We start from the raw sequence: 20,552 nt of genomic DNA, 5'->3' as shown, positions 1-20,552 counted from the left end.
TCACATGCAATAGTGACTGCTTAAGTGTTCTTTGCCACTATTTGATTGTTTTTCCCCACCTTGGCCCTTTTTTCTTTAAACAGAATGACTGTGACCTGCTGACTGTTTTTTTCATGACACAACAGATCAGTCTTGTCTTTCCATCACACAGCGATGAAGCAAACAAACTATGTCAACAATCTGGGTTTATTTTTAGCTTCCTGAAAGCTGCTGCCTGCTCTCCAGGCAGCTGGGAGATGCTGTCTTCCTTGCTCACAGGCCCTGGTGATCACACACTCTCTGTTCTGGAGTTTGTGTCCGTTCCCCAAGTAATAACAAAGGTAAGATACCGCTATCAACAGTGGATACCTTGAAGCCAGGTTCCTCAGAAGAATACTCATGCCAAAACAGGTGACTGCCTATAAATTTCCATTTCTTACACTTCTTTCTTCTCTGAAATGACTAAGTGTAGTTGGCCTGATCCTGAAAGACATCACACCAAGGAGCAGTATGGAGTGCATGTCACATAAAAACAGCCATAACAGTTCAGATCAATGTCTTTTAACCAAATGTCCTGTTCCCTAAACGTCATTCCTGTACAAGAAATTACAAAAACAGGGCAAGGACGTAGTGTTGCTTCATTGAGCATTGCCCAGATTTTTGGAAAGTAGTGGTTGTAGGACTCCGGACCAGAGATGGGGTATTTATGCTTAGAAGTCCATCAAAGACTTTATTCTTTGAATTTGTTTGGTTGGTTCTGGAGCCTTCAGTTTTAATTTTTTTAATTATTATTTTATTTTTTTTTTAGATTGACAGTGCTTTGCAGTTAGGATTTCCAAATCTAAACTAGCTGTTGCATGAATAAGCATAACCTTTTGATTTGAATCTGCTGTGTTTATTGCTCCTTTATTCTTGGATGAGAAGCAATGGTGAAAAAATGATCCCTGCTCATTTTCTCTGTGTCACTTATGTTTTCATAGACCTAGATCATATACTTCCTTAGCTGCTTTACTTTCTTTAGCCTGGCATTTGCTAGAGTGCACGCATCTCCATAAAGATGGCTCATAGAAATGTCACAGGCCAGAAGGTTTCTGCCTGTTTTGAGTTCATACCAGGAAGAAAGCTTTTGCTGAGAATTCTTTTCCTTAGGTCTATCCAGAAGTTTTTCACAGCATACAGGATTACTAGACTGCGCACACGTTCCCTCCAGATTAAATGCACATAAAAAGAAGGCGAAGCTGACCCCATTTCCACTACTTTGACATTTCTTTTTTATTTCTGGTTTTCAACAATGCACAATAATACTCCATCTAGTGCCACTTTAAAGAACAAAATCATGCAAAATCCAGTTCTGGAGAGTTGGAGAGTTTTTATAGAGAAAGCCAGGACATTGGCATTGGTTTCTGTCAGCAGCTGCCTTGAAGTTGTTGGACATTTGAGTCAATCATTCTGGATTTTTTATTGTCACATGGTTCCTGTATTGATAATGCTGGATATATCAACACTACTCACATCAGTTTTAGATACAGCTGTGCTCCCTGCTGCTCCTGAAGACATACTGGGGAGGTATGTGGTGATGTAGAAGTATTGCTATAGAGTCAGGGAATTATTATTACATACATAAACCATGTTAAAAGAAGATTATTAGGGTGGAAAAATGGAGTCTCCAGTTTTAGGAAATACAAGAATTGTGTCTGTGTGGCCTTAAGTGTGTGCTGAGCCACTCTGTTTCATTGCTTTTCAAATATTTTCTGATATTAAAAGGACATCTGCACTGAGGGTGCTGCAGTGAGTAAACTGCTTTTTTATAAGAAGAAATTCCTGTACTACGATTAAAACTACCTTTAGGCTATGAAGGATTTTATTGATAGAGATTGAAAGGGGAGTGTAGGGCTCCACAGAGCTAGATAAGAGTTCTCAGTGAGGTCACTCTGCTAAGCCCTTTCACAATCACCTGGGTTGTTCCTGTCAGTAAAGCAGGTTGCAAGCGTTACCCACCACTCCCACCTATCTTCATAATCCCTTGTCTAGATGACGGTCCTAGCCCTTAACAGTTCATTGTGCATAAAGCCACTGGGACATGGACTGGATATATGCTGTTAGGAGGTGTTGTAGAAGTCACACTGCTTTGCTGGACCAGCAGGAAAACTTGTAGTACTTGGACTAAGAACTTTGAACAGACAGTGCAAGTTTTTGAAATTTTGATTTCTGATAATAACTTGAGACCCCGTTAAAATTTGTTCTGAACTAAATTTCCAGTATGGGTATTTTCTGTGTGAAAAGTGGTGCTGTTAAAAGCAGTATATTGTGACTATTTTTTTAAAAGCCTGATTTACTGATAATTTACTTCAGAAACACCTAATGACTCCAGTTTTTGTAAACACTGCACCAAGAGGGGCACTTAGCCCAGTTAAAGATCCTTTCAGAAAACTTTCATACGCTGTGGAGTTATGAAGCAGAGCAGAGAAGAATCAGTTTTTCCTCTCTACAGCTATGTTAGCTCCTCAGCTGAGACTTGCAGTCTGTCAACATCAAGCTGTCATCAAGACTTCTCTTGCAGTGTTAATGGGATGCACAGGTAGCATCTGCCGCCACAATCAGCAGGGAGGGACAAAGGCTCATTGGCAAGGGGGTGCAATCCATGCTAGTGGAGAGCTAGCATGCTATGTGCAGGAATTTCATTTAGTGCAGAACAAAACCATCTCAGACTTTTAACTCCTGGAGCTGGTTGTGTCTGGATGAAGCAGCTATAGATTGCTTTATTTATATACAGTCTGTCTTGATCTATTTGTGAAAATAGGCAACCTGTAGCATTACTAAAATATTCCCTGAAACAGCATACTAACCTTTTAAAACTCATCCTGCAGACAAATGCTAAGTCCTTAGGCAGTTTTCTCTTCCCAGCTGTGGACATCTGCATATACCGGGATTTTATTATTTATATATGGCTTGTTACTAACAGCCTCAGGTTAAAAAGCTGAAATTCCATTCTGTTAGGCACTGCATTAAATGAGAAAAAAAAAGGCAGTCTTTTTTGAACTCACTCTCTGATATCATGATAAAACTCAGAGTGGGGCCTTCATATCCAGGGCTTCTAGATGCTACTGGATGATGAATGATAATAATTTCAAAGGAAGTGAGATGAGGTTATGGAAATTGATAACATCTGCCAAGAGAAGATGTGGCTTGTCCTCTGAGTGAAAGTGGCAGCTCAGGCAATGGAAAAGAGGGCGTTACATCAGTGCTTGTGTTGCAAGAGGAAAACTGCTGGTTTTCAGTTGAGGTTAAAACCTGAAGCAAGCTGGAAAACAAGAATCCTGTTTCCTGGGAAAAACTGAGACTTTTTCTTCCTTGGGGAGGAACAGCCCTTTCAAGGTTTGAGAAATTTGTCCCACAGCTGAAGGGAAGTCAGTGATTAGTATTCCTGCAGCTCAGCATTGGGCAGGCCATGGGCTGAAATCTGGGTCTGTTTTATTCTAAGTAAAAAGCAAGCAGCAGAAGGTTTTCCTTCTGCAGCTCTTGTAGGCAACCGAACACAGTCCACACCAAAATATCCAACAGTCTGTAATTAGGGCAGCAAGCAAAAATGTCAAAAGTCCAGATTAGAATTCTTGGGTCTACATCAGGTAAACCAGGGTCTGTCTTTTCAGTCTCAATACAGGTGATTGTTTCAACTACAGAGCTGTTTGCTGTTTTAGGCTGTCCTTAGTTCTCTCTGTCTGTGTCTGGCCAGGTTGTTCATATGTTGAGTCTGTATTCCTCATACCTATTTTAAAACTGTGAGGTCTGCAAGAAATTGGTGTGGATGCATATGAAGGGATGGATCTGGTTTTTTAAAATGAATGACAGCAGCTTGGGTGAGAATGAAGAAAATATTGTGGAATTTGATAGGAAACAAATCTGTCTGATTTTTACAAATCTTAGGTAAGTCAAGGTCTATTTAGGTTATTGAAATAATAATAGTGTTTTCCTGAAACATCAGGACTGTGCTTTCTAATTTGAGAGCATATTCTGGCCCTTCAGACAAATATCAGACACTAAAAATCAACCAACCCATAACCAACGCACTTTAGAAGGGCTTTCATGCCTGTTGCTTACCAAGACTTCAAAGGAAGAGCTGAGGTTGCAGCACCAGCCCTTCTGGCTGGAGATGGCTGGAGTTGTTAATGCTGAAGGCTCCTTGCCCGTGAAGCTGTAGTGTGGTGGAGGGGTTTGCTTCTCCAACCCGCCAGTGAAACGCCCCCCACTATGGGCGTTGAGTATTGGGTGTCACTGTCTCTTCTCAGACACAGGTGCATCACTCCATTGGGAATGCTGGGACAATTGTTGAGAATCATTTGCTTTCATCTGACGTGCAGAAAAAAAAGAGAAAACTTTCTTCTTAAAGAAGAAATCAGCTGGTGGTGTTTGTTCCCGTGGGGCTTTGTTTGTGCTCTGAAGGGAACTTCTTGCTGCTTGCAACAGGTTATTTCCTTGACTGCAGTTTCTTGACCATGGTATGAATTTGTGAGGCTTAAGTTAAAGCACCGAATTCTGGCCTGTTGTCAAAGAGGGCTGAGGAAGCTTTCATATGCCGGATGTATATTTCCAGAGTACCCAGCAATTTGCTGATTTTCAGAGGCCAGATTAACACTTATCTAGGACTGTGCAAACTGTGCTTCTGTCTTTTTAAAATTTAAGAAGTGCTTCTTTGTTTCTCAGCTAGAAGGCTGTTTCCTGAAAGAGTTTTTAGGGACTACAATATCTGTATATGTCCTTTTTCTTGGCATTTGTCTGCCAACACAGCATCTTTTCTGCTGCTTTGATTCCTCTGTGATTCTATCTTGCGTTTCACAGAATTTCACAGAATGGTCAGGGTTGGAAGGGATCTTGTCCAACCCTCTGCTAAAGCAGGTTCACCTAAAGCAGGTTGCACACTGTCATGTCCAGACAGGTTTTTAATGTCTCCAAAGGAGACACCACCAGCAAACTTGCTGAGGGTACACTCGGTCCCTTCATCCAGGTCACTGATGAGTAAGGTGAGCCAAACCGGACCCAGCACTGACCCCTGGGGAACACCGCAAGCTACAGGCCCCCAGCTGGACTCTGCACCACGGGTCCCAACCCTCTGAGCTCTGCCATTCAGCCAGTTCCCAATCCACCTCACTGTCCACCACTCAACCCACACTGCCTGAGCTTACTTGTAAAAATGTTGCTGGAGACAGTGTCAAAAGCCTTGCTGAGGTCAAGGTAGACAACATTCACCTCTTTTGCCTACTCAGCCAGTCATTCCACCATAGAATGTTATCAGGTTGGTATTCTGCACACACTATTCACTCCAGCTACCTCTGGCTGAATTACAGAGGTCACTTTACATGAAGAGAAGGTAATGGATGACCAATAGTTTGTTGGGGTTTTTATTAGCCAGAGGGAAGTATCTCTCTTGAAGGCACCACAGCACCTGTTAGCAATTACTCTCTCAAATGTGTGAGGTGTAAATTCTGAAATTTAGGATTACTAAATGCCTGTTTCACAAATGACAAAATTATGCAGGTTGGAAGGACCTCTGGAGGTTGCTTCTGCTTCCCTCTCCTCAACACTAATCCAACTAGATCAGGTTGGTCCACACTATGAGCACTTACATTTTGAATAGCTCCAAGAATGGAGAACCCATGATATCCCTGAGACCTTGCTGTAATAGGGACCTTCCTCTTTGGGGAAAAAAATTATTCCTCAGATCTCATGGGAGTGCCCTGTCTTGCATCTTGTGCCTGCCGCCTTTCACCCTTTCTCTGTGCATCTCTGGGAAGAGTCTGTCTCCATCTTTGCTCTCCCCTCTCATGAGGCTGCTGAAGACAGCAGTAAGGTGCCTTTTAACCCTGCCTTCTTAACCCTACCTTGAAAATCATTACCTATCATAAAGAAATATAAGTTTAATGGCTTTAATATTTTGGATTTTGAGCAGGAAGGGATCAAATTTTCAGGTTTTTATGCACAACCACAAAAGCTACTGTTCTTTTTCATCTGAATTTTTCATTGTTTATATTGAGCTGTGGCTCTCTGATTTTCATTTATTCCAAGGAACTGAAGCTGTAAATAAGACAAATGTTAAAAGAAAGGTAGTAGTGGAAATTGCCAAAATTATAAATCCAATTTTAATTGAAAGTGTTTTTGTAGGCCCACAAAAATGCTTTAGTATGTAGTATTGCTTCAGTGCTTGTGAAATAGTTTGTAGTTTCCCCCAAAGAAAGACAAAAAGATTTACAAACTCAAAAGAGCAGGCAATTGACTAGAAGTAAGTATTTTCCAGAAGCACTGAAAAGATAGGGTATGTGTTTACGCCTTAAAAAACACCTGGTTTCTTATTTCTCCCTTTGAAGATGCAATCCTCCAAGATATGCACAGAAAGATAGGGTGGCAAAATGTGTTAACCCTACATTTGGACAAAGAGGCTTCTGCAAGCCTTGCATTTGAGATGTTTCAGGTTTGACATGTAAAGAAAAGTTTCAAAAAATAAAGACGTAATAAAAGCAGTAGTGACTTGTTAAAAAATGTTGGACAGTTAAAATAACCTCAGTAAGGAAGCAAAGGCAATGCAGGCAAAGGATATGGAAAATAAATTGTGATGGATGAGTACTAAACCAATATGCAATTAGAGAAAGCAAAGCTATTGTGCAAACAAAAGTGAGGAATAGCATGAATAGAGGCTGGAAAATCTTTATAAATCATGCCTTAGATAGAAGTGGTTTCTTGATAATCAGGAAGCAAGTGAAAGCCTAGGAAAGTAGCATGATGCTTTTTAGTAGATTTGAGGAGGCTGTTTTGGAAAAGCAAAGAAAATAGCACTAAATAAAGAGTAGTTCTGAATATAGTGCAGCCTTCAAAAAAAACAATAGGCCAATGCATCATTCACCTCACTTCCCTCTCAGTGGGAAAATCTCTGTGCTTCTGTTATATGTGAAACAGCAAGAGAACGAGCACTCATGACAAAATTACCTGTTCTCTTAGGTAATTCTAAAGAGTCTGAAAGTGCTTGGACTACTGCTGATTTTTAGTGAAAAGTTGTTGCAAGGAGATGTAAGTACAAATAAACATACAAAAGCCTTGAAGAGACTGGATTCTTCAGCCAAAATAACTCAAGGGCAGTACCTTAAAACTTTGTACTCTGTCAGGGTTTGGAACGGTAGCCCTACATCTTACTTTAGCTGATTCTGCTGCAAGGTAGAGACTATAAAAGTGAAACTTCTCCTCAGCCTTTGCACTTACAATTAATACAAAGTGTATTACTTCAGTGGTATTCTTCTGCATTCCTATGAATGGGTGAAAGCATCTGTCAGCAATAAATTAGCATTAACTGCTCTTCAGTTAATAACATGAGCATTTCTAGATGGTGCAATGCTCATGTGTGCATTTCACTGCTTTCTCAACTGAAGAATTAATTGTGCATGTCTCTGAAAAATCCTATAGCTAATGCGAATGATATTTTATCATCCATCTTTATTATTAAATAGTATGTTTGGCCCAGTCAGATTCTGTGAGCACAAGTCAGGAAGGAAGATTGTTTAAAGAGAAAAAAGAGCTCAGTAAAGAGAAAGCTTATTTGTAGAATGATATTTAGTCTCACTCACTGTTGCATTAGTAGTCAGGCTGAGACTTTGGACAAAAGGACTGATGCCAGGCTCCTTTGCTCCTCACTGGTAAAATCTCCTGCTGTTTACATGGCCACGTACCCATGGTGCTCATGGATTCATTGTTTCATTGCAGCAGCAGGACAGAAACTATTTTTGTTGAAAGCTCCATGAACCTTTCAGATTCCCCGGGTTGTTCACAGTACAGGACGTACCTGAGTGTCCTCCATCAACACTGTAGGTAAAGGGAAGTCATTTGAGCTTACTTTGAGACCGAGACATTATGCAAATAAGAAGGCGGTAAGACCAAAAAGTGAACTAGACTGGAAATGTAGTGAGCATGACCTCAACTGTTAAAATACGTGGACTTAAGTGCTTTCAGGCTTAGATGCTGTCACTCCGTGTCTGGTGCCTTATTTACAGAGCAGGATGTCTGGAACAAAAAACATCAGAGCAGTCTGATGCCTGTACCTTTGCACCTCTGCTGCAGAGACTATTCCCTCCACAGCAAATTCACAAGTGCAGTTTGCTAAGGAGACATGTCAGGTTAATAACACAGGTTTTGCTGACCCGAGTCAAACATACCCTTAATATCAAAGAGGATCCTGATCACACTTTTCTGAGGGAAAAGTTTTTCATAATGAGAAGTGCTACCTAGCTATTTTTTCTGCTGCATCTGATGTCTGTTAATAAACAGGACAACTGGGTTGTTATGCTTATGTTTAACATTCGGGTCCTATCATATGCATCTGTCCTTAAAGAAATGCTGAAAGATTAACTCAGGTCAGGCTTGACAGCCTGATCTTCAAGGATCTTATCTGCCAGTGGAGTCCTGCACATACCTGTTGTGATGGCATCACTAGTTCTGCAGCTTGTGCACCCTCTGTCTTCTTTAATGACCCCAGTACAAGGCATTTCCAGTGGGCTAACACACAGGCAAAGAAACGAGACTCCTTGGCAAGACTCAAGGCAACCAACTTCTCCAGATTTCTGCTGGGAGATGTGTTTGTATGCATGTGAGTGTGTGTGTGTTGAAGGGGGAAGGTATTTACAGGAAAAAGTTGTGTTAAAAGATACAACAATGTGGAGGGTGTCTGCATATCTGTTCAGTTAACTTATCTAAATATTCCCTTTTCTTCCCTTTCTTTTCCCCTTCCCTTCCTCCCTTCTCTTCTCCTGTTTACTGTCAGGAAGGGCCACCTCTGAAGGGCCAATTCAATACAGCCTGGCACCAACACAGACGGACATCAACAACAGTTCCAACAGTGAGTCAATTTGCAATTGGGAAACTCCTTGATATGGTATTGTTTTATGTGCATGTAAAACACGCAAGAACTCTGCAGAGGACTTCTAGAAGAGGGTGAAGGTAGATTTGTCATGCCTAGCCCCCTCTGGTTGGAGCACCCTGCAAGTTTTTGATGCCTCACTAAAAGCATTAGATCCTGATGTGTGAGGGCCAGTGCCAGGGCATTTTACCAGCCAAACAGGCTTCTGGAGCTGCATGCTGTTCAGAAAAAACTGGCTTCCAAGGAAGGAGATACTTAAGATACTTCAGCTGACTAGAGAAGAAGAGGTTGGAAGCCATGCACAGAAAAGTCTCTTAATTGAATTGTTACTTTCCCAGCTTGGGAGAAGAGCTGCCAGTTTCAGATTTGGGTTCTAGGACAGGTGAAGAGACCTTGCTTTCAGTTTTGGGGTAATTTAGCTGCTATCACTTAGATTCTCTGGTGCTCCCTGAGCACCTGGAGGGGGAAGATGAGTCCTTGCTCTTGTATAATAAGATCAAGGAATAAAAATCTCTTTCTCACTATGCATGCACACAGTGTTATCCAACACTCGTGGTCCCAGTCCCCAGTGACCACTTCCTCCAATAAGTGTGTTGGGGAGAGAGACTTTTTATGGGGTTGTAGGAGGGGGGGGAGGGAAATTCATTACACAGAGCAAATTAAAAATTATACCTGCTCCTCAGTGGTCCTAAAAGGTACTCCTGCCCTACATTTTCCTCTTGCTGACTCTCCTGGGACCAACAAGCTTTGGCCCAGCATTACAGAGAAGGTAGCTGAGGAAGGAGAGAGTGGTTTAAAGGAGAAGTAGGCAAGTGAGTGAGCTGGAGGAGTTGCAAAGAGGTGACAGCAAACAGAGGATATCAGAAGGGAAAAGAGATGGCAGTGAAAAGACCCAGAGAAAGCACTTCTGGGTCTCTGGAACAGCAGTTTGAGGGCTGAAAGTGTCTCAGTGAGCTGTTTTCTTAGCTAAAGTGTCTGGCCTGAGATCTGGAAAAAGTCTCCATTCACCCTCCACTTCAAAGACAGTAGGACAAATGATACCCTCTGGCAGGAGCTGAGCAAGCAGATTCTGTCTGCCACTTACTGAAGACTGACCACCAGAGCTGTATGATTTGTAGCACCTCACTCATGTAATATGAAGCAGTGCACTGTGATTGGATTAATTCTGTTTTTTCTAGCTGCATTGGTCTCAGCATAGTTTAATATTTTCCACGTGTCTATTAAACACTGTATCTTTGGTATATATATGAAGATGCAGGTTTTAATTAATATAATTGAATATATTTGTTAAAATCATGCTCACAAACTGTAAATGTAACTGTAATAATGTTATCACATACAATGCTATAATCTGATTTTGTGCTGCACAGTGAACAATGGAAAATCTACAGCACAGACCAATGTCTCACTGGTCTGTGACTCAAGCAAAGAATTGGTTGTTTATTCTTACCATACTTCTTTGCCTCAAATGCTTGAGAAAGTCATACTGTATTTCTTCCCCCTTTTAATTTTCTGATGGTTTGCTTAAGTCCCACAGTTTGTGCAGTCTCATGATCTCTTCTGTAAACTGTTGCTTGGAAGAGTTGCTATCCGGGGCAGTTCATCAAACCAGCTGTTTAGCAGCTGTATCGATCCCGTGAGCACTTCTGTGTGTCAGTAAGCATGTTGATATGGGCCTTGAGATCAACAAGAAGACTTACTGTGAAATTGCCACATGCAGTTGAGGGACCTAGGACTCTATTTGTGCCAGGTTTAAGTGATTTTAAAACATTTTGAAATCTCTCAAAGATAGGAAGCTGAACACCAGGGGAATTCAGGCTGATGTTTGGTTTGTGATAGGATACCTTTAGCAGTCAATGAGTGGATCTGAACTGCAACACAGGGCTTATGTCTTACCAGGTCCTAGAGGAAAAGAAATACAGCAACAGAAAAAAGCAAAAGCCTCAGACATGTACAGCCCCATGGTTTGGGAGAGGATGTGCTGCAAAGCGCTTTCGAGGGTCTTACCTCTGTGAAATACAATACAATATAATATCTTTCTTTTAGCTCACCTAGTCATCAATCCTGTATTTGTCTAGAGCAGCACTCTATTTTTGCCTTTTTTTCTTTTCTTCTTCAAGTTGTTAGAGCAGTTAATCAAAATTCAAGATGGATTATGATTAGATCTCAAACCCTGCTTTGAACCTTGATTGATTTTGTTAATGTCCGCTGTGCTTCCTATCTAGGAAGAACAGTTTGAGGTTACACTATGTTTTTTCATGGGAAAATTCAGGCAAGAAAAGCAACAGCATAGTAATATCAAGCAGGTAAGCTATTGGGCAAGGCTATTCATAATGTTCATCCAACACGTCTTCCTCTCTCCTGCCGCATCCATTTGTATGTAGCCTCTTCCCCTCTCCTGGTCAGAAACCAGACCTCCACAGTTTAATGTTGAAATTATTGTAGTCATGCAATCCTTGGAGATTCCCAACAGCATCTCAAAATGTTGTTAGGACTGCATTACTATAATTATTGTTGTTGTTCTTATTGTTATTAAAGATGGTGTCCTCTGAATGACAAAGCCTTGTACAAATAGGAGGAGATTATCTAGGTGGACAGATTAAAGGGTGAGAAAAAGGAAGGGATCTAAGCCCTGTAACTATGTAGAAATGTCCCTCTGAGTGTGGGGCAGTACTGGAATAGGGGCTGAGAGAGGTTTTACAATCCCCATTCTTGGACATACTCAAAACTTCACTGAACAAAGCTTGGAGCAAGCTGATTGAACCTGGAAGTCATGATTTGAGCAGGGATTGGACTCCATAACCTCCAGAGGGCTCTTCCTGACAACATCATCTTTTAATTCTATTATCTGTGGTAAAATCAGTGGCAAGGTCCTGTGTATTGAGGTACATATAGCTTGATACTTGGTCTAGCACCTAAGTTGCTGAAAATATCCTCCCTCTTTGGAAATAAGATGTCTCCTTCAACTTTGGAAATAAGCTGTCTCTTCCAAAACCACTAGGTAAATGCCGTTTTCTGGTAGTCTGCAGTGGACAGGAGAAAAACGTGATGGAATTTTGTGTATCAAATTAAAATGAAGCCTGCTATATACACAAAGTAGCTAGATTTTAGGAAAAAAGGGCTGGAAGCTGAGCTGGCAATCTTAAACAGGGAAAGACATCTTGCTCCCCGTAAGACTGAGACTGAGTGAACTTTCTCAAGGACAGAAGAACAAAGCTGTCCTTTCACAGATGTCCTGGGGATCAGAGCTAGAGGCATCTCACTCTGACAGCATTGTTCCTGTTGTGTAGCTAAATTGAATGGGTCAGGTCCTGGGGCTGTCAATCCAGCTAAATTTGCACCAGGGTTTAGAAAGGAAGTAGATATTCTCCAAGGGCTAAATGCCAGTGACTCTGATGTGACATTGTGGTAAAGTTCTGGGCTCTTTCAGTGGGAATAAAGTACTGTTGCATTACTGTAATGAGTTGTGGTATCACATCCATTGCTCTTTAATTGTGTGTTTTCAAACCCTAAGCTCCCATTTGGTTTTGAGGGACACGAGATTTTTAGTTCTGAATGTCTTCTTTGTCTTTTATGTAGTGATGAAAATCAGAACTGAGAGCTCATTATAAATTTCTGCTGTGCATACTGAGCTCCTAAGTATTACCTGAGGCAGGGTCTGTAGGAGGAGGTAATACCAACTGACACAGATGTCAAAACCAGACTGATTTTCTGACACATTTGTCACTGTTCGTATCTGAAACAGAAGCAAGAAATTTCAAGCTATCGTGCTACATTCTAGGTTTCTTGGCTGTTGCATTTTAGTTCTTAAAATTCCTTTTCAGAATCCACTGAGACTGCTTGTGTGGCTGCTATTCATTTTAGTGGGTTTGGGGATAAGTATAATGTCAGCAAGATTAATGATTATAATTGAATGTAAAATGTTTTCTGTTTTTTCTTGCTATCTATGATATTACTAGTTTTTTTTTAGTGGCCATTCATTGAAAAGCAAACTAGCTGACTCCCTGAGACATTCCAAATTGTTTCTGCAGTCTGCTGATGGCCACCAGTTCTGCTGGCAGAGTTCATAGAGAACATTCAGAAAGCGAATCTATATCACTAACAGCACTGCTGCCAGTTGACTTTGTTATTACAAAAGTTAAATCCTTATCCTTTCTATGCTCTGACATACACACCGTGATGCCTGGATTTTGTCAGCATCCTAATCACGTCTGTCACAATACAAATTGGATGGAAAATCTTCCACAGGAGCATCCTGCCCACAATTTTAACATTAGCCAGAAATAATTGTGCAGTGTCTTCTGTGGAAGCATTTAATTCCATCACAGCTGCCAATTTCAAATGATTGGTTTTGTTCCAGTTAATAGGAGCTGCTACAGAAATGTCACTTCGGCACAAATTTTGGTGCTGAGATCTGCAAGAAGCAGAAAACCAGCAACCATGGAGAGAGAGGGTCTGTCTGTCGTCATGTGGAGCAACTTTTAAGGATGGTGGGATAGCTGGACACCACTTGTTTGCAGTTATCAGCTCCTCATGCACATAGGATTTTATGAACCTGAACAACTTGGGAGTGAATTTGTGACAGGACAGGGGCATAATGTTGTTGACCTCCTTCTGAGATGATAACGCATGCCAGCGCCAGGTTATGGCCCTCAGGGTCCCCATCTACAAAACTAAAACAACACAGAAAAAAGTTTGCTTTTCCACGTGAGGGGGACAGGAAGAGGTGATGGCAGAAATCAGACAAGAGCACATGCCAGTGCTCAGTGGGAGACTGGCATGTCAGGAGAGTCTCAGCAGTGTCAATGCCAGTGTAGGGTGAGCCCCAGCAAGAAGTCTGTGTCTGTTGCTCAGGATGGGGGTACAGGGAAGGGGCACTCATGAGGTTCAGAAAAAGCAGAAGTTGGTCTTTAAATCAAGGTGTTAAAGCTGTGAAATATTCAGGGTTGTGGGATAATATTTTTTTAGTGACTGCCTCCAGGTGATGAATTTAAAAGACAAAAACATGCAACAATTGCTTTTTCTTGTTGTTGTTTTTTACATATTATAGCTTGTATTTCACAGATGTATTTCATAGATATTCTGAAGCCTGTTTACATGAGGACACTAGGTCAATAGTATCTGAATTAATTTTTGAACTGCATTTATTACACAGAATTAGAGACTGATAGGGACACTCTCACTCAGAATTTAGCTAAACTAAAATAAAGGGTTAGATTCGAGAGCAGGGTGTGAAAAGCAATGAAGACAGAAGGAGAATTTGCCTTCACCTGAATTTTGTGAAAAGCTCATGGAGATAAAATGCTATAAATCAGGTCTTCAGCCAGTATAAGTGAGCATTATCCAGTGATTTCATTCAGGTGTTCAGTCAGGGAAAAATTGGTCCTCAGCAGGCAGTTAACCATGCAGAGTATGAATGCTCAGGAACTGGCTGGGATGTAGCAAAACAGCATAAACCGCAGAGGTTTACAAAAGCACCTGTTGTTTAGATCAAGTTAAAGCACCCTTTGGCTTTTCCAGCTTTGTGCAGAAACCAGATTATTGTAGTTTTTAAGTCAGTAGTTTTGCATCTGGCTGCTTCTTTTGTGACCAGGACAAACAGGGCATAGTAGAAAATACAAAATGGAGTAAACTAAACTTGGAGAAATAGACATTTTTACCTTAAAATAGAAGAATTCATAGGCAGTGGTAGAAATTAAAGATAGCAGTTTCACAACATGCAATTAGACTGTAGAATCCACTACTATTGAAAGATTTTGAAGGGTTTAGTTAAATTCAAAGTAGCATTAGCAAATTGTATGAATTACAAGAATACCTAGACAGATGATTATTAATTATGATGAAAATTCTGGGAAGATTATTAGATGCTGTTCTTCTGGTGTTATTCTATTCTGTATCAGGATGAGATATCTAACAGACAGCCAACCTGCAGTAAGCAGAAAATTACCTGAGAAATACCTAGGACTGATCACTCTGAGACATAAGATTTGGAAGACCTTGGGTCATATTAGGTTAATGGCTGGACTTGATAATCTTAATGGTCTTTTCCAACCTAAACAATTCTCTGATTCTCTATTCAGGCTATCACTTGGTCTAGCTTCGTTTTTTGAACTCCTTCATCCTTGTTTTAGCTGAGTTAAGCCCTTCAAGTGTCCAGTTGCTGATGAGTAATATATTTTGATCATACCGATTCACAGTGACTCAGGAAACCTGACTTTTTAATGCAATTTGTAGGAGAACCATGTTGAGCTAGGTGTGCTTGGAGCCTTAATATTGCCATAAATAACGGTGCTGAGGAAACAGGTGAGTAGGTTTAACTCTTAGCCTAGCATGAAGTCAGTGATCAAGATAAAGTTGGAACTGTTCAGTACTGTCATAACAGAAGTGTGCAAGTTTATTAACAATGTACTGTGAAAACGCAAGCTGTGGGAATCGACAGGTAGGTTTGCTTGAAGGATCCTCAGGGCTGCAAATAAAGCATCTATGTCCAGGTCTGCTAGGGCACATTATGCAACAGACTTTCTCCTCAGCAAAGAAATTGGTGGACATGAGGGAAAATGCTGCTTTCTCTCCTTCCATGACTCACAGGGGAAGAAATGCAAAGGGGTTTATATGGGAAAGAGCAAGAGCCAGGAGTAATGGTGCTGGTCACTTCACATCTACCTTTCACATGGCAAACCCAAACAGTCCCTGTTCATAGACATCTTCATTGTGAACAGCAAAACCAAGGATGAGAGAGTAAGTTAGTAGTCATTTAGTGGAGTAACAAGCATGTCTTACAAATTAAAAGGCATGTGACATTGAGTGCCTTGTGTGGACACCTGGTAGCCACTACTTGCAGAGGAACTGAAAAGGGAGAATGATGCCTCATGCAAAAGTGCCAAAAGTTTGGGCCATGTTTTGCTGCCTGCATATCTTCCTAAGACCTTGTATACTTCTGGCCAGCTCTAAGGTCTCCCTTTTCATTGCCTTCAACAGTACCTCAAACTGCTGTTACAGGCACTTATTTCTTCTCTGGTCTCAGTGTGCAGAACGACTTTATATCTGGAGAGTTCATCCCAGCAGTCAGCAAGAAAAAGCTAGTATGCAGCAATTTGACATCGGAATTCCTCAGCACTCTGACTTCTCCTTATCTAGAAATTACAAAGGAATTGTTGCAACTTAATGAGTTAAGAAGTACATTTCAAATACCTCTTATTTAGGTGTTTTTTTAGTTTATGTCAGTATTACAGCTCAGCATGTAATAACTGTGCCCATTCCACAGTAATTAGGTTCGTATGAAGTATTTTACTGGTTGAACTGCAAAAGTTTAAATGGTTATGCACTATTTATGCAAGTAATTTATGAGAACTTGTGTCATGTCCTCTGAGTGATGTTCACATCTTATGAAATCCCAACATCATCAGTAAGCATCTGGTGAAATCTTTACAGAAGTACTTGTCCTGGGAGCACTAGAGCAGGAATTTAAAATTGCTCAGTATATCCAACAAGGGTAGTTTTATAGAATGCTTTGGGTTGCAAGGGACCTGTAAAGATCATCTAGTCCAACCCCAAACTACTTTTCTTGTTTGGAATGGCCAAGTCATTTATGGTTACGTTTTTGTTTTTAAAAATGCAATGTTTTCACCACATCATTGTCCTGAATTATAAAATTACGCTTTCTTTTTATGATACAAACATAATTTCTGTGCAGTATTCCTCAGCTCTGAAATAATTAAACATTATAATTATGTCACCTCAGTCCAAAGTATCCTCTACAACTCTTCACAGTTTTGTAAAGGAAGAATTCAAAAAAAGGAGACCTCTGCTCATGCTGTAGCATTTTCACATCAAGTTCGTACTTGTATGAGGAAGAAGAACTTTGAAAGGTCAGAAGACACCATAGTTTACAGGCTCTTTCTGTTGTGGCTGCTGCAGCTCTTTTTCTTCTTTTGCACTAGGCAGGTACGGTCTGATTAAACATAACTTGGATGTGACAGTTTCCAAAGGATCAGGTTTGAGAAAAGCCAGGAGAACAGTGTGGCTGAGGTGACAATCTAACTGCTTGCAAGCCAGCAGCTGATCTCCTGCTTAGATACAGTAATTTTTAACTCTAGCTTACCCAGCTGAAAGGTGCAAAACATCTTTCAAAAAGAGCAGAAAAATTCAAAAAAGTTGTGAGATGCACTAAGAGCATCCAGAAGTTGTCCAAATAGCAAATAGTCAGGGGCCAGCAGGCAGTGTGAGCACAAGAGGAAAGCAAGCAAGCTATTGAATGTAACAGCTCATAAAGCAGCAGGTTGTATTTCATGAAATAAAATGGGACATGTTCTGGAACTTTTTATATAGGTATGAATTGTAGCTCAGGGAGAGAAACACCTCTCCCTCCCTTTCTTTTCCCTGGCTCCCTTTATTCATGCATAGCTAAGTGTTGTGGGCTGCTGGCTGCCTGTAGGAGTGAGTCCTTGCTTCTGTAAAGCCCAGTTGTGCTGATAGGGCTGTTAGTGTGAGCTGCCCAGGGACACTTGTTACTGTTGTAGACAAGATTTTGATGGATGAAACTGCTTCAGGAGCAAACAGTTACGCTGGTCAGACTAGATTGTCATTATGGATCTTTTCTGATTCTTAATATGCCTCACTTATAACAAGAAGAAAATATTTTTCTGTAAGAGGACAACCTTTTACTTCCTCCTTTAACAATCTCTACACCAGCCCACATGTAGTCATCACTGTCACAGGGTAACTCCTGCCATTGTGCTGACTAAGCCTACAGAAATGCAAAGGGAATTCTGTGTATGCCACACTCTACCTGTTCCATCTCACAGATGTAACCAAGCTCCTGATTTCATAGAATCAGAGTCATAGAATCATAGAACCATTGAGGCTGGAAAAGACCTTTGAGATCATCAAGTCCAACCGTTAACACAGGACTGCCAAGTCCGTCACTAAAACACATCCCTAAGCACCACATCTACACATTTTCTTAAACACCTCCAGGGATGGTGATTCCACCATCTCCCTGGGAAGTCTCTTCCAATGCTTCAACACCCTTTCAGTGAAGAAACTTTTCCTAATATCCAATCTAAACCTCCCCAAGTGTAACTTGAGGCTATTTACTCTTATGCTGTTGCTTGTTATCTAGGAGAAGAGACCGACCCCACCTGCCTATGAACCCCTTTCAGGCAGTTGCAGAAAGCAATAGGGTCCCCCCTGAGTCTTCTTCTCTCCAGACTGAACAACCCCAGTTCCCTCAGCCGCTCCTCATAAGGCTTGTGCTCCAGACCCTTCACTAGTTTCACTGCCCTTCTCTGGAGGACAAAGTACAGAAAGCCTAGCAGGGCAAAAATGGGATGCAAGTGACAAAGTATCTAGTGGGGCTGACAGAAATTCAGGAGGGAAGAACAAAGAAAGACATGCCACTTACAGCCTCTTATGAAGCTACTGTAATGACTTTGGCTAATTTCATATTTTCAGTATGCTGTATTAAGTCTTTCTTCCCCATCTCCCCCATCTCCCCCAAAGCCCACCCCGTGATTTTAAATGAGCTATAGCATTTGGGATTTGCTTTCCATTGCTAAAGTGTTTGCAAAGAGCTTCTTGCCACCGTACTCCAAGACTAATAATAACACAGGGCTGTTGGCACAGTCATTAGAATGAGAAACAAGGTTTAGGCTGCACTATCCTCAAATTAAATTAGTCATGATCTCTGCATGTCCCGTCAGCCTTCCCATCTTCTAGCATCTCTGGGATGGCTCTGCTGCATGGCCATCCCCAGTTACACCCTGATGTTTGCAAAGATGGCTTATCAATCCCTTCTGTGCCTGATAGTGGCCTCCTCTGCTAAACACATCTGTAGGTATCCAGGTGATCAATCAAAGAAAGAAGAGGGAAAGACGTGGAAAACCCCTTCCGATAAAGGTCTCAACATGTTGTTGAAGCACCGTGGGCCTTCATAAGCATTACTTGTATGTGGACAGGCCAGGTGTTCAGGCAATGTGAAAGCTGTTCTCTCCAACGTCTGGTGTTATCCCATTACACCTGCTCAATGCCCTGAAATTCAACCTTAGCTCAATACTGTTGCATCTTTCTCCTTCCGTATCTTCACACTCCCCTAAAGCCATCCAAGGTCTCAGAGGTCAGTGCTTGCCCCAGCTCCCAGCCATGCTTCCCTGACTCCTCACTCATGCCATCTCTCCCATTCCTGCAGTTGCAATAACTGACTAACAAGGCAGTCAAACCCTCCTTTTGCGGGGGTATTTTTCAGCTGAATCACTGGATCTGTGGGAGAAGAGACTACTAACATCTCTGCTCAGGGAAAGGCTGACATTTCAGCTCGACCCTTATTAAAGTCCAAACCAGAAAGGTATTAGGAAGACTTTAGTGAGGGGAAAGACTTCTACAAGTGATCAGTCTAGCTGTGAATTGCAGCACCACAGAATAACATTGTCTGTATGTCACTCACAATACTGGTGAAAAAGCAAGAGCACTTCAGGCCAGTTTGGGCATTACTGGAACACCTCAATCCATAGGAGACACTCAAGCCCCATGTCTGGTGAGGTTTCACAGGACTGCCTTCCCAACAGGATGACCTGACTTTTCTTCCCATTGCTTATGCCTGTTGCCAAACAGTCCTCACTGATGGGGGCTTCTGCAAGATAGCTGTTATCAGAAGTGCAGGCAGATTTCTCTTACCATGGCTGCCTGAAGTGATTCTGCGTTCTTACCAGTCTCTTCAAAATGTAATGCTTGCCCCTGCAAAACATAATTAAGATAATTACCCACCAGATCAATCTCCTGCTGGATACGAGTTCTTTCATGCATGTGGTCTTTAGATCAAGACTGGATTTGGGGTAGGCAGGGACTGTTTGTTTCTACATGGATCTCAACCACGAGAAAAGCTACCCTGTCTTCAGGGGTTTGGCTTTGTTAGGCTGTGCAGTTGGGTCTAGGCTTTACTGACAGGGCAGGTTCGCTGCTTTCTGAGGGATGGGAGGTAGGAGGCACAGTGCAATCTAGGCTATGGCTACAGGAACAAGCTGCCAAGATAATCCAGCATATATCTTTACAGAATGTCAGCTACTCTCTTTAAAATGAGTGCACCATATTCTGTCACCCTATCACCAATGTGAGGCAGCTCTCTCCCTATGGAAATACTTCTTGTTTAGAGTCAGAGGAGAAGTCAAGTTTTCCAGGTGTCTATCATGTCTTAAACCTATTGGTACGAGGAAAGGAGTTAAGCCCCAAGACTTTTTCTGTCCTCCTTCCAACGAATGCACAATGGTTTCAGTTTTGCTTGCAGAGAAATACCTCACTTCTCTCCTTGCTAATCCCATTTGTATTGGGTTTCTTCTCCCTCTCTGATACAGAAGGTTGCCAGCATGTTCATGCCCAGCAGGCATCAGTTGGTGTCTGTTCTTCAATTCAAAGCACATAGCTGTGCCCTCAATTTCCATTCTTTAGAAACCCGAATGTACCATGATTAAAATAGACTGCAAACAGATGCTTGATGATAAAGAGGTCTCATTTGCTTGTACTAATTGCAATTTGTGCTGTGAGGATTTTATGACTGTCTAACAGCTAATCTTTGTAAGAGTTCAATGAATCTGCTGGGCTTGGGGCTTTGGCATGGCCATGGTAGGCCTGTGGTTTTGATTTGTGGAAGTTTTGGATTCAAAGCTCACTGAACAGCCCAGAACTACTC

At 41.5% G+C, this 20,552-nt stretch overlaps 1 protein-coding gene across 1 annotated transcript in view; it reads left to right on the top strand.

The window, feature by feature from the left end:
- The first annotated feature begins 8,785 nt into the window (after positions 1–8,785).
- NRG1 (neuregulin 1) overlaps positions 8,786–20,552 on the top strand; it is a 306,437-nt gene continuing 294,670 nt past the window's right edge. Inside the window, exon 1 of the mRNA XM_040580771.1 lies at positions 8,786–8,851. The gene's annotated coding sequence lies outside the window, so the exon portion shown is untranslated. The remainder of the gene's footprint in view (positions 8,852–20,552) is intronic.

The sequence above is a fragment of the Falco naumanni genome, chromosome Z (assembly GCF_017639655.2).
Source record: "Falco naumanni isolate bFalNau1 chromosome Z, bFalNau1.pat, whole genome shotgun sequence".
Lineage (NCBI taxonomy): Eukaryota > Metazoa > Chordata > Aves > Falconiformes > Falconidae > Falco > Falco naumanni.
The sequence above is the reverse complement of the archived record's forward strand: the minus strand, read 5'-3'. Positions and strand labels throughout refer to the sequence as shown.